Here is a 15,480-nt window from a genome sequence, read left to right on the forward strand (position 1 = left end):
GGCAAATAGACGGCGAAATATAATCACTCCATCGCCACAGCAAAGATATAATGCATATCAAACCTTGACAAAAGCAAATAAAGAATGCTTTAACCTCAGTAAGTGCCCAGGAGACCATGCAGCCAGAACAAGAGCAAGATTTAAGTAATCTACCCAGGAGCCTTTAGAGACATTAGAACAAAGGCCTAAAGGTAAACCAGAGGATCAGGTATGTGCCTTTAAACATGATGACAAACATGAACATGATCTTACCCAAAAGGAAATACCAACGGTTATAGACAAAACTTCACAACCTAAAGGTGAAAGAAGAGCTACTAATCTAACATCACCTACAGAAGTAATCAACAGCCCAAAATGTATTCATTTGGAAGGCCAGCACCTGTCCAGAGAAAAATAAGAAACAACTAAAAAAATTGAATAGGACCAATAAAAGCAAGGATGGCTCCCTCTTGTACTGGCTTTAGAGGGGAGACAAGGAAAGCACTGCTCAAACAGAGCTTCCCTCTAACCAAATCAATCAAGGAATAGTGGCAGATCAACTGATAGGTTTCAAAAGGGCATCACAGGACAAAAGTGCCACAGTATTTCATGAATCTGAGCAGATTAGCAGTGAGCAAGGTTTACACCAACAATATGAAGAAAATGAATGACGTACAGAAGCCAGAATTGGTAAGAACCTGGAAAAAATATATAAGTGTGAATCCATCACCAAAGCTAGTCCATAGACCCGAGGGCTTCAAAGAGAACCTCCTGACTTCCGAAAAGTGCAAAGAGCTGCTAAAAGAAAAGGGGCACACTCTGCATTATGCCCCTATAAGGATCGAAGGGGGCAATCAGTATGAAATGGCATACGCCAAGAGACACTGCCACCATACGAAGAAAAAGGCAAAGGTCTCAAACTAAAACCAGCCACACAAGAGACTGCGACCCAAATAAATCAAAGGGACTTGTCAGGAATAAACCAAAATGAGAGGGCATCACATGCCTCCCAAGCAAGTCATGATAGATAACAGCACCCTCAAGGGAAGGCAAGTGTAGAAGGACTACTCCACCGAGTAGTAGTTTTAACAATATTTTTTTCCTATTTGGCAATGAAGTTTTTAAAAAATTGAGGGGGGTAGCCATGGGTGCTTGCTTCTCCCCCAGCTATGCGTGATTACACGTGGGCTGGTGGAAGGACCAGGTACTTATGGTAAACCACCAGATGGATTGGGCGGAACATATGGTGTGCTGGCTACGTTATATAGATAATGTTTTTATTATTTGGAAAGTGTAATCATTAAATGCTGATGAATTTGTGAGAAAAATCAATGTAAATACAATTAATTTGGAATTGACATCACATATTTATGCACAAACAATGGAATTTTTGGATGTTCAGGTTTTTATTAACAATAACAAGATTGAGTCCAAATTATATAGTAAAATTGCAGCCGGAAATTCTATACTCTATGCATCCAGTTTTCACCCGAGACACCTCAAAGTTAGCATTCCATATGGCAAAATGCTCCGACTACGTAGGATATGTAGCTGGGCAAGTGACCTAGTTGAATGTCAGATCGTGGCCAAACAGAGGTTTATCAATAGAGGTTACTCGACTAACACCATTTCACGTGCGATTAACAGAGCCAACAAAGAAACTAGGGAAACTGTTCTATTCAAAGTAAAGTTAAACACCAAGAAAAAATGAAATTGTGAATCTAGCCAGACAAGGGATGAAACTAATATCGGCTAATTACCACATTTACCAAACAAGAAAGGCAATTTAGGTCTATCCTTAACAAACAGTGGCCAATAGTGCTAACTGATCCTACATTAGGACCAATACTCCCTAAAAACGCCCATCTCTTTCCGTTGAGCACATTCAATGAGTAGTGCCCTGGTCAAAAGTAGCACAGGAGTGATACCAAACAGCAACTGGCTTTCCGCCAGGAAAGGGTTTTTTAAATGCAGTTTGTGTGGGGCATGTCACTTTTGAGTGAACACAGCACAATACCACAATCCATTCAATGCAAGACCAATAAAGCTTGAGAAGCTGTATACCTGCAAAACAGATTTTGTGGTGTACATTCTTGAATGCATATGTAAACTGCGCTATGTGGGAAGCACTAAGCTACAAGTATATATGAGAATTTTACAACATTTGAAGGCTATAGTGAACTCACTTCTAACCTGTAGCTCATCGGTTCAAGCAGTTCCGTAGTAATAATCTGAATTGCTTGAAATATTTTGTTATCGATGCTATCCTAACCTAAGGAGAGGAGGAAACAGGGAAAATTTGCTTTGTTAATTGGAAACCAGTACATCCTTGAGCTAGATAGCAAATCCCCTAATGGGCTTAACATTAGTGAAGATTTTCATAACTTCCTTTAACTTCAATCTTTTCCCTTTCCAATTAGCATATGCTGATTTTTGATCTGTACATATTTTGAAATGAACTAAATATATAGAATTTAATTATTTGCACTGCTGGACTTCTTGTAACCTAATTATATTTAAAAGGGAGGACTTTTCGTATCAAAAATAGTAATTTTGACCAATCACACATGCAGATTTTACACTGCAGAAGTCAGGCTACACAGCATAGCTCTTTAAACATGTTTGCAATGCCACTGTAGTGGGTGGCACAATAGGTGTTGCAGGGCACAAGAGGCATCTAACTCCCTAGCCCTTGGTGCACTTCCTGCACCATATATTAGGGTCTTACAGGCAAGTTAAGTGTACCCATATGGAATGAGCTAAGTTAACCATATTTAAATGGAAACCAGATTGACTTTACTCCTGGTAAGCAGGTTGAAATTGAAACTAGCAAAATAGTGGAAATTTATAGGTGGCACTTGCCAGGACAATTATTAATGACTATGACCCAAATGTTGCACCACAAGCTGTAAAAAAACTACTTATTTCCCAAACCTCAAGAGAATAAATGGCAGAGAATGGAGATCTGAGAGACAAGCTACACCTACTAAATATTCTCAGATGTAAACATTACACTTTAGATAAACACAAATCAAATATGAATTTATTCTGTATAAGAATCATAATGATGACAAAAGAATGATGATATTCTGCAATATCAATATCCTACTGACATTGACATAATGTACCGTTTGGCTAATCAATGATACATTTAAATCATGTTCCCCACACCTTAGCCAAATGTGATGCACTCAATGGCAGTACCAAAAGAATAATAAACCATTAGTACTTGCCCTCCTCCCTGAAAAAGTAACTACTACCATGAATATATACATATAATACATCAGACAATGAAGAATTATGCACCTTCAAAAATCATAATGGACTTTTAACTCTCAGTGATCAATACAAACAGAAACAATATGCAAATTATTAAATCAGTAAGACATAATAAAACATTGATCAAATGTGATTAAACAGATGGCATGAGAGCGTTATTAGGTAAACATAGCTATGCATGCCAATATAACTGAAAAAAGAAGGATGCATTTTGCAAGATTGTGTAATAAAGACGAACCTTATAACCTCACACTTCAAATATCACAAACAGGGAAGTAAGACCAAGTATATAGTTATTGTAAAGGAACTTGTAGTAATCTTGCATCAATAAATATGGAATGTAGAGTTGCAGTATTCTTTATTTGTGATAAAAAGTAGTAACATGCAGCTCAGCGCAAAGGATAACATGCAGCTCAACGGAGCTGACTGTAGAGAATGAAATCATAACATTCTTAACTGCTAACAAAGTTACAGTGATTACATGTACAAGATTCTACACAAACCAAGTTCTATACTTACATACCCAGTATTCCTAGACCATGTTCCATTAAGGAATATGCCATTACTACAGAACTCTAGGCCCGAATAGAAACAATATGGTAATACATATTGCAAATGCTCTTGCAAAAGACTTACCAGACTCAGCCATCCATCTGTTTCCAAAGCCAAGACACATCATAGAGCACTGGTTGAAGAGCATAGGACGTGGTGGCACTGGGCTAATGGATAGGTAATGCAGAACCTGCAAAAGTAAAAGGAACATGTTAAGGTACATTGCATTCCGAGCCTATGGACCATCATTTGTTGAGTACATGTTACATACATTTATACAATACAGAGATATGGGCTATTCAGAAAGATAGGCATACACATGAGTAAAGCTACACGTGGAAGTTTACTCTTACACTTTGTAGGAACTGTACTCTTTAGACCATTCATTATTTATGTGAGCAAATGTACTAACAGGTGTAGGCTTTAATGTCTCCAATTGGCCTGGGGGAAATCTAAATTATTCTAGTGTAAATCATGAAATTTCGGAAATTTTACATTACACTTGTTATATAAAATTCACAAATTTACACTATCATGCCAGGTCACGTAATTAGATGCAATTCACAGTAACAATTTACTGCAAATGCACAGGAATAGCAGAAGCAGCTCTTGTTCACAATGTTTTTGTTGTTCATGCAAAATTCATCATCGCATCAAAAATTGATCCAAGACTAATTTTGCACTACAATGTTGTGTTGAATGGCGGATTTGCTTTTCACTTAATTTTGAAACATTTATCATAATTAAAAGAATGCAAATTATATGAATTTAACACTCCCCTTGAAATCAGGTGATGAAGCCTAATTTACGAATGTAAAGTTACTACTTGAAACTTTTCACACTTAGGCCTGCCATAGGGCAGAGATCTCCTCCAGGTCAAGTGAAGAAATGAAAAATCTCACAAAAAGTATTAAAAAAGTAAATATATATTTATGTGAAAATTCAAAATCAAAATTCTTTATTCGATCTCATAATAGATCATAAAATATACAATATTATTAAGACAACATAAAATCGTTAAAAAGGATAATTTGATAACAAATTGTAAACATAAGTGCTTAAAAATTTATGCTTACAGTTAAAATGCATTTTTAGGAGCGAACCTTTAGTTATTGTGTAAAATAACGCTCTTTTTACAATGAAACAGGAGCAGACCAACCAAACCCCACTAAAACTATATGTTGGATAAACACATTACATCTATCATTATATCATTAAAACATCATTGATTGTCACAAGCAAAGTGCACTTTTCAGAAAGCAGCCAACTGCATAGAATATTTAATGATCTTCTAGCTGTTGTAAAAAAAATCTGAGCATCTCTAAATTTGCAAAACGTTTTCTTCCATAGCAGAGGCAGTAAATAACAAATATTAAAGATAGTGATTTCAAAAAAAGGCAAAATGCAAGAGGGTCTGAGGGGACTGCTCGTCACATTGGCAGGTACATATGTCAGAGAGAGCAAATTTCCCTTGCAGTAAACATAGCAGCCATCTAATCGACCCTTATCTAAAACGGATCACAAACATTCATTCCCAAGTGTACTGAACAAAAATCAGGTAAGGAGCCACGCCCGAGGTCGCCTGGAAGAGGCAATATTCTCTGACATTAAATAATAGTTATTTTAAAAGTAGAACAAAATAAAAATGCTACAGCACTATAAGCTGAAGTGTAATCATTCACTTAAATATAATAATTATAATGTAATTCTTTTTTTTATAGATTTATAGATTCAATAAAACCCCATCTACAATAAAATGGTTATAGTTATTTAGTATATAATCATTTGAATTATTTCATTGTTTTTAAAAAATATTTACATTCATTTATAATTTTATTTATAAATTAAAGACGGTTATAAAAATATGTTTGACTAAAATAGCACTCCCCGATCCCTACCCTACTTACTTCTACAAACGCATTCCTACATCAGAGGAGATCTCCATAGGTGGGGCAGAGATCTCCACACATGAAAGACAGAAGAGTTGAAGATATAATCCTCTGCATGCAGATTACTGAATAACATTTTGTAGTACATTGCTAGTACTATTGCAGAACTACTGAATGTACTACAAAAAGCAGTTTGTGAATAGGCCCTACTACTAGTATGTGAGCAACGGGATATAAAACATAATTACACACAGGACTAGTTTTTGGAAATATAAAAATAGGAAAGGCATATGTCTGTGTGTTTGGTTGAGAAGCCTTTAGACAAGTGCTCTGTTTACTGCTCTGCTCCTACTAATGCTATTGCTCCTGTAGATGCTATCAATGAACCTGGAATAGGGACTGCTTAAAAAAAGTAGGCATAAAGATTACTCTGTTTACTAATAACTTTAAATACATTTTAGATTGCAAAAAGCTGTATGTGAGAGAGAAGAATGAGATGTGTACCTATTTATGGGGTAATGTGGCATGCGTGTGGATTAGGGTAGTACATGTCAAATAGATAGTATTTGTTCTTTACTGTCTCATCTGGAACACGCAGGCCATAAAGCAGATCTGGATGCATGGAGGAGAGGCTATGATCTTTGAGAGGGGTCAGTAGGGGATGGGTCCAGGTTAGCATGTGACATCTGTCGCATGAAGAATTTACACCTTCCCTTGCCTGCAGACGACCACATTTTCTTGAGGTTCCCCTTATTGCGTACCTCTAACCTGATGCATTGGCAGAATATACCAACTCGTGCCTGATTGCTCCCTTATCAACCTCAATGAGTTTTTGAGCAAGCTTGGAAATGTGGTCCCCTGTAATGATCAGCAGCAAAGTTAACTACGAAGTCTGTCCCATCTTCTGTGAAGTTCCTTTTCCTCTTAATTGCTGTGATTTCCATCCTGGAGACAAGAACTGGTTCCTGTTGTCTGCAGGGTAACATAGTCCAAGGGTAAGAGGCCATGCCTAGGGGTTGGGTCATATTTATATGTTTGGAGTATGAACAGGTCTATGATGTTTCTTTACTCCCTTCCATTCACAGTTCTATGCCTCGACATGAAAAATCTCTGTCCCTGTGGCATAAATCTCCACATTTGTGGTAGAGGTCACCCCAAACAGGTGTATAGTAGAAATCCAACCATAAAGTTACTAGTAGTAACTTTGCTGCCGTAACTTCTTTCATAGGAGGCAACACCCCCGTTTGTGAGGAATGGAGGCTCATAATGTTGTTACCACGTGAAGATTTTTAACAAGAACTTGTGAATATCATCAGTGCAGAGCATTCCACCCCAGTGCAGGTGTAAACTCCATGCATGAGGAGATACTAACATGAAGGTTTCCCTTTGTGAATAGGCCCATAAGTAGTTTCATAGGCCCAAATCACTTGCATACATTAGTGTGATGATGGGAGGTACTTTCTGAGGATGAGTAGTTTCAAGAATACAATTCCTCTAGAAATCAAACTTTTAGGGCTAAAACATTCAAAATAGATTCATTAATTCCAAGGCATTGGTTGCTCTTCTTTTAACTATGGCATATTTAATATAAGAGGACCAGGCGTTCTGGACAAACCGCTGATGTGTGTTATGTCATATACATATGTGTATTTGTATAGTGTTTTCACTTATTACTTTATCAATTGAGCGGCTTCTTAAGCTGGGTACCCTTTTCAAATTCATAGTATGCTGGTGTTTACAAAGACAAATAGAAAGGGAAAGGGGGAGAGATGGAGCGAGTGGGGGTAATTTGAAGTTATGCGTGTGTTTTAAGAAGTGCAGGAGCGAGGGAGTGAATGAGTGTCTGTCTGTCTGATGACAGAAATTGGTCTTTTTTGTGAGAAGTGGCAGCTAATTAACAGAAATATAATTGCCCTGGCTTATGTTTACATTGCTCTATATTCACTTAGTAGTGTTCATGAAACCACATTGTCCCTGCTTTCAGAAACACTGCTAGTGTACGCTATCCCTCACAGCCTCTCTCCACAACTTTGTAACTTTGTAACTTGAATATATGCATATCATCAAGGTACGTAGATGTGATTTAATGTGAAGTTAATTTGTTGTACCTGTAATAGTCATTTTGTCCCTGTTTCCAGTTTTCTCGCTCCCCCGTGTAATCCCTGCCCGCTCCCCGCTTCCCGCCACCGCCGCTGACCACACCCCCTTTTTCTTTGTGTACCCTCCCCGCTCCCGCCTCCCAGCTGCTCCGCCCTCCCTCGCACTTGGCCATATATGGTGACCGTGCGACGCAGGTGAGTGTGACCTTTCTAGGACACCCCCCGCGCCGCACGGCCACCGGCTGCTGCGTGCACCTCCCGCCTGCCTGCCTCGTTGCTCCAGCTACCGCCGTCTGACCACGCCCCCTTCCCGAGCGGCGTGGTCTGTGCTCCTGTGCCCCGCTGTCCTGCCGTGTGCCCCTCTGCATTATTGTGTACTGCTGTTTAATTGTCATTGTTGTTAATTTGTTGTACCTGTAATAGTCATTTTGTCCCTGTTTCCAGTTTTCTCGCTCCCCCGTGTAATCCCTGCCCGCTCCCCGCTTCCCGCCACCGCCGCTGACCACGCCCCCTTTTTCTTTGTGTACCCTCCCCGCTCCCGCCTCCCAGCTGCTCCGCCCTCCCTCGCACTTTGCCATATATGGCGACCGTGCAAACGTGCAGCGGTCACGCGCAGCGGGCGCGCCGATTGTGCGCCGAAGGCGCGCCAAAGGTAAGCCCGTCTGCGCCCGTCCGCGCCTGGACCGCGCCCAGGGCCAGGACCCCTGGCCCCCACCGACGGAAGATGACCCGACTGTCCTACAGCGCCACCGAACTCATCGCACTCAACACCGACGGAATCCCCGGATGCCACCAAGCCACCCCGAAGCACACCCACGGACCCTTCAGCTGCCACGCCTGCAAGTTCACCTGCATCCGGACCTGCCCTGCACCAGCACCCACCAAGCCGAACACCAGCAGCAACCACCTCAAGTGCATCCTGCTCAACACCCGCTCCGTCCACAGACACGCCATCGAACTCTGGAACCTCCTCGACACCACATCTCCAGACGTTGCCTTCCTCACGGAAACATGGATGAACGCCTCCTCAGCGCCCGACATCGCCATCGCCATCCCAGAGGGCTACAAGATCACCCGAAGGGACCGCACCGCCAACCAGACGGGAGGAGACATCGCCATCATCCACAGGGACACCATCCGCATCACGACCAACACCGACGACACCCTAACCACCGCCGAACACCTGCACTTCCAGATCCACACCGACCCGAGGACCACCCTCAGAGGCACCCTGATCTACCGACCCCCGGGACCACGCACACAATTCAGCGAGGACATCGCCGACTTCATCAGCCCGCTGGCCCTCCCCTCCGCTGACTACATCCTCCTGGGGGACCTCAACTTCCACCTGGAGAACAACAGCGACCACAACACCATCACCCTGCTCGACAACCTCGGACTCAAGCAGCTGGTGTCCACCCCCACCCACCTAGCCGGACACACACTCGACGCCGTCTTCTCATCCAGCAAAGACATCGCCTTCAGCCACGCCACAGGACTCCACTGGACGGACCACAGCTGCGTCCACTTCACCTTCAAAAGAACGACGATCCACCACCACCAGCAACAGGTTGCCCGAAGAAGCTGGAACAAGATCACAGCCGACCAGCTCACCGCTTCCCTGAGCCAGCACCCTCCTGCCAGCTCAGCGAACCCCAGCCAGGCCGCCGACAACCTCACGAAGTGGATCAGCAACTGCGCGGATGAACTCGCCCCTCTGAGGATCCCGCCCAGCAGACCCGGCAGCAAAAAAGCCCCATGGTTCACCGACGAACTCAAGAGCTTCAAGAAGAACTGCCGAGCCCTCGAGAAAGTCTGGAGAAGGGAAGCCAACACTGGACAACATGACCACCCTCAAGCTTGCCACCCGGAAGCACCACCAACTGATCCGCGCCACCAAGAAAACTGCATACAAGGACCGGCTGGACAACAACGCACACAACTGCAAGGAACTCTTCAACATCGTGAAAGAGCTCTCCAACCCCAACGCCGGAAACAACAACATCACCCCTTCGCAAGACCTCTGCAACTCCCTCGCCTCCTACTTCCACAACAAGATCGCGGACATACAAAACAGCTTCAGCATCCAACCGACGCACGCCACGACCGCAGCAACACCACCCACCACCACCCTCCGCGCCTGGAATCCGATCAGCACCGAAGACACCGTCCGCACAATGAACTCCGTCCACTCCGGATCTCCGACCGACCCCTGCCCTCACCACGTCTTCAACAAGGCCGACGCTGTCATCGCACCCCACCTGCGGGACATTATCAACACCTCCTTCGACACCGCCACCTTCCCTGAGAGCTGGAAGCACGCCGAACTCAGCGCTCTACTCAAGAAACCTACAGCGGACCCCACCGAACTCAAGAATTACGGCCCCATCTCGCTCCTCCCGTTCCCGGCCAAAGTCATCGAGAAGATGTCAACAAACAGCTGGCAGCCTTCCTCGAGACGAATGGATCCCTCGACCCCTCACAGTCTGGCTTCCGAGCCAACCACAGCACCGAGACCGCCCTCATGGCTGCCACCGACGACATCCGAGCCCTGATGGACAACGGAGAAACAGCGGCCCTCATCCTCCTCGACCTCTCCGCGGCATTCGACACTGTCTGCCACCGCACCCTAGTGCAGCGCCTCAGCAACGTCGGAATCCAGGAGAAGGCACTGGAATGGATCACCTCCTTCCTCGACAGAAGAACACAGAGAGTCCGCCTACCACCGTACAAGTCAGAGGCCACCGAAGTCATCTGCGGCGTCCCTCAAGGATCCTCGCTGAGTCCCACCCTCTTCAATGTCTACATGAGCCCCCTCGCGGCCATCGCACGTCAACACAGCCTCAACATAATCTCCTACGCCGACGACACCCAGCTGATCCTCTCCCTGACCAACGACCCCGCCGCCGCCAGAGCCAACCTGCACGAAGGGATGAAAGATGTAGCCGAGTGGATGACGACCAGCCGCCTGAAACTGAACTCAGACAAGACGGAGGTCCTCATCCTGGGCTCCTCGCCCTCCGCCTGGGACGACTCCTGGTGGCCCCCCGCCCTGGGCACCGCACCCAAACCGACGGACCACGCACGCAACCTGGGCTTCATCCTGGACTCCTCCCTCTCCATGACCAGACAAGTCAACGCCGTCTCCTCGTCATGCTTCAACATCCTGCGCATGCTACGGAAGATCTTCTGGTGGATCCCCACCGAGACCAGGAGGACTGTCACCCAGGCCCTCGTCACCAGCCGACTGGACTACGGCAATGCCCTCTACGCCGGAACCACCGCCAAGCTCCAGAAGAGACTCCAGCGGATCCAAAACGCCTCAGCCAGACTCATCCTCGACATCCCACGAAACAGCCACATCTCCGGACATCTGAGAGACCTGCATTGGCTCCCCGTCAACAAAAGAATCACCTTCCGTCTCCTGACCCACGCACACAAAGCCCTACATGATCAAGGCCCGAGCTACCTCAACAACCGTATCAACTTCTACGCTCTCAAACGCCACCTCCGATCAGCCAGCCACGCCCTCGCCGCCGTCCCCCGCATCCGAAGAGCGACAACAGGAGGAAGGTCCTTCTCCTACCTGGCCGCCAAGACCTGGAACTCCCGACCGACCGACCTGCGCCTGACCCAAGACCACCTCTCCTTCAGGAAGAAGCTCAAGACCTGGCTGTTCGAGCAGTAAGGGCACCCCCCCCCCCAAGCGCCTTGAGACCCTACGGGTAAGTAGTGTGCTCTATAAATGTCCTTGATTGATTGATTGATGTGACATTAAGTATAGTCTATTTATACTTAGCTATTTATACTTACCTTTGCTGCAACAGTGGTAGATACCCAAAATCTGTCTCTGCTTCTGAAAATAGCTGGCGCTTCCAGCCCTATGAGAAGATGGGAGATGGCTGGAGAGGATTGATTCTCTCACTAACCGTGCTGCCCTCTACAGCTCCATATTGCAGCCTAGGAGTCTTAACCTGCTGGATTCTATATCTATTGTTTCTAGATGTACGTCCTGGTGCTGCAACGTTACTTATTCAGGAGCAGTCACAGCAGAGGATGCAGGGTAAGTACAAAATGTGTCCAATGTGGTTCTGTGTGGGTGTGTATATGTGTCAGAGTATGTGAGAGTAAGTGTGAGTGTGTTTGTGTGTGTGTGTGTGTGTGTGTGTGTGTGTGTGTGTGTGTGTGTGTGCGTTCATGTGTGTGTGAGTGAGAGGGAAAGTGACTGAGAATCAGAATAAGTGACAATGACTGGCAGTGAGTGAGAGTGACTGATAATGTGAGTGAAAGTGAGTGAATGAGTGAATATGCATGATAGAGAGAAAGGGAATGAAGGGAATGACTGAGAGAGTGAGTGTGAAAGTGATTTGGAGTGTTTGAGATAGATTGAATGTGAGTGAGGAAGTATGAAGAGTTCTAGTGAGTGTGATTGTAAGTGTGAGAGTGAGTTTGAGTTAAAGAGTTAAAGAGGGCATGAGGGAGAGTGAAAGGGTGTGTGTACGTGAGCATGCCTGTGTGAGTGACTGGGAGTGAGCAAAAGTGAGTGGAAGAGAGTGGAGGCAAGTCAGAGAGAGTCAGTGTGAGTGATCGTGAGAGAGTGAGCGACAAAGTGTGTGACAGAGAATGCATGAGTGCCAGTGCCTGTGTGTTAGTTTATATGTCACTGAGCAAGTAAACGTGAGCATATACTAGTGTGTGTCTTGCTTATGAGTGGTCCTGGCATGCTGGAGATAATTTATAGTTTACAGAGCCACCTATAGAGGTGGCATATTGACGGTAATTCTTGGCATAAAGTGCAGGCCCTGGCACACTGGAGGTAATTCTTGTCATATGGGGTCAACTGTGGCAAAATATGAATGCCATCATACTGGAGGTAATTCTTGGTATATGATGGAGGGCACCCATGGCATATTGATAGGCCCTTTTGTCAGTTGGGTGGGTCCATGGCAAAATGCTGATCTTGGCATATTAGAGGAATTTGCAGCACACATGGCAAACATGGGAGGTGTGTGGCATTTATGGGAAAATTATGGCAGGGGCAGATTGTAGGTCACTTTTTGTATAATTAAATCCCAGGGTATTTAGGGGCACTGAAAACATAATTCTGGTCCTCGCCTACTGAAGGTATCATTTTTTTACGCAGACATCCATGGTAAATATTGAAAAGCAATGTGTCAACGCCTGAGTAGCATCAGGCTTTTTTTTGTCACAACATGAAAAGTAAACACTGGAATTCTTCATGAGTGCTCTTTCAGAGCCAATGACTTTTTATCAAGTTTAGTGCTTTAAAATACATTTTTTATCATATTTTTATCAACATAGTTTAAGGGAGAGAAACTCCTGCCCCAAACTCTGGTAGAAGAAGTGGGTCCTTGGTCAATTGCTAGAATGCAGGGCAAGTATTTCATCCCAACATTTTCAAAGATTCCAAGTCCCTAGAGCCGATCAAAAAATTAAATGAAAAGGTGATTCATTAGAAGCATAGGAGTCTCAAGAGAGTTCCAAGAAGCAATGCCTCCTCCCCCCTCTTTCAGTGTTTGACCCGGTCAGCTGTAATTATATATTTACCACTGGGGCCCAGAAGCTGAACTTTACCGAACTCTGGGGTTGATGTATGAAATTTTCATTTGCAAAAAGAAGTTACAAATTGTAGTCACAAATTCTGAATCATAGTGGGTCACAATAAGTCCCATTTCATTCATATTGATGTGGTAGGCCACAAATTACAACTCACTACGATTGGATTCCATCACATAAATAGTGGCCTGCTAGAGTCAACAGACCACCATGCACCATGTCTCTGTTCACTTTTAAATACATTTTAAAAAAATCAGTAGCCTGTTTTCCTCAAGGAAAATGTGTTTAAACAGAAAAATTTATTTATTTTAAGTTTGTTAGAGGGCTGGCAGTGGTTCCCTGGACCACTGACTAGACCCCAACAAACAAATGTTTTTTACATTCACCAAGGTGAATGAGTCTCAAGGGGAAGTTTCCTTTTTGTGAATATGCTACCACTTAAAGACAGGCATCTATAAATTTTCAATATTTTACAAACAGATTTTGGTTGCAAATCTTTGATAAATACCATAATTATTCGCTATTTGGAAGGTAGGCTCTAATCATGCCGCTTCCAAATAGCAATTCCCTTTTCAACCCATTTTATAATTGAGCAACCTGTTACGGATTGTCCAAATAAGTTTAGTAAGTTAAAAAAAGCCAGTTTGATAAGAACAAGATGGCCGATTGGTAAGGAGCTCCGTCCGGGAGCTCCCAGCAAGGATCAGCATCTAGGCAAAAATCCTTGGAAATCTTCCCCCGATTGAACGAACCATCCATACCCTGGGGATTGAAGGCAATTATTCAGCGATCCTCTAGGATTACTTCGGACACAATCTCCAATAGAGAATAATACTTTCACAGCAACAATAATCCACCGCCTACGGAATCGGAGGAAAATTACTAATTGCACAGTTGAGCTGCTTGATGCTGCTGAGAGGAGACGGGCTCGGTTTCACCCTCTCTCTGTGTGTCAACCCTCGGCCTACACCTATCTTCCGGACACTGTCACTACTACTCTGCATCCCGTAGCAATCAACTTCTCTCTGTCAAAAATAAACAGGTTACCTTGAGGAGTCGGCACCGCTAGTTTCCTGTCACGGCTGCCCAGGCCCCGAGATGTAGGAGTGGAGTGAGAGCACTGTTTCTCTGTCTGCGGCCCTCTCTTTCCCCGGGACTGCCCATCTTGTGATCCAGGAGTCGTTACTGCCTTATTCTACTGGTGAGATGTACGGGGTCCGAGGGGTCTCCACTCCACATCGTAATTGGCTGAAGTTCTTGGATTGGTATCCACGACGGAGTCCACCACCCTATTCGTTGGGTGGTCTTTGGCGGGATCAGCGTTTGCAACCTGTCCTATACATGGAAATTGGTATCGGCAACCGATTATGTTTATTGTGACGGACTACCAAATTTCTCTCCTGCTCCCCAATCGCCTCCCATCTACATCCTGTTCTGTGCAGATGACGGGTGTGAGGCAGCCATTTTACCCCCATATGCTGACCTTCTTGGCTGTTCGCGCAATAAGAACAATCCACACATATCTTTAATAGCAAAAAAGGTCACTTTTATTTAAGACAGTCAAAAACAGAATATCCATTTCTTTGCATTTATTGCGATAGAAAGAAAACACATTGTTACATTTCCCCCAAGCATTTTCCATAATGACTGTAAAACCAAAACCTTTTCCAACAACTTATCAATTGATTCCCCCAATACTGTACAATTCCCAACCATTGTTTTTCTCCTCATTATTTTTTCCTTAGCCATTTTTTTCTCCTACCCTCCCCCCACCCCCAGAGGGAAAGGATAAGCCCGCTCTAGATTATCCTAACCCCCCCACAGAGCGCCTAAGGAGCTTATAAACCAAGAAAGGATAACTATAACAACTGTCTTAACGTGACAGATTTATTTTATTTTTATTTTTTTTAATAAAAAAGAAAGTAAAAATTAAAAAAGAGGGAGGGGTAGGTGGGACACACAAAACTGCGCCACACACCTCCCGCCTATGCCTGTGACGTCATTCCCGCCCCACTCCCTAAATTAAACTAGCTAAGCCCTCCCCCTTTCCTCCTAACTGGCCAATCGCGCTAGGTGGATTGTTCCACCGCGTAAATCCTCCCAGG

Source organism: Lissotriton helveticus, chromosome 6 (assembly GCF_964261635.1).
Source record: "Lissotriton helveticus chromosome 6, aLisHel1.1, whole genome shotgun sequence".
NCBI classification, from domain to species: domain Eukaryota; kingdom Metazoa; phylum Chordata; class Amphibia; order Caudata; family Salamandridae; genus Lissotriton; species Lissotriton helveticus.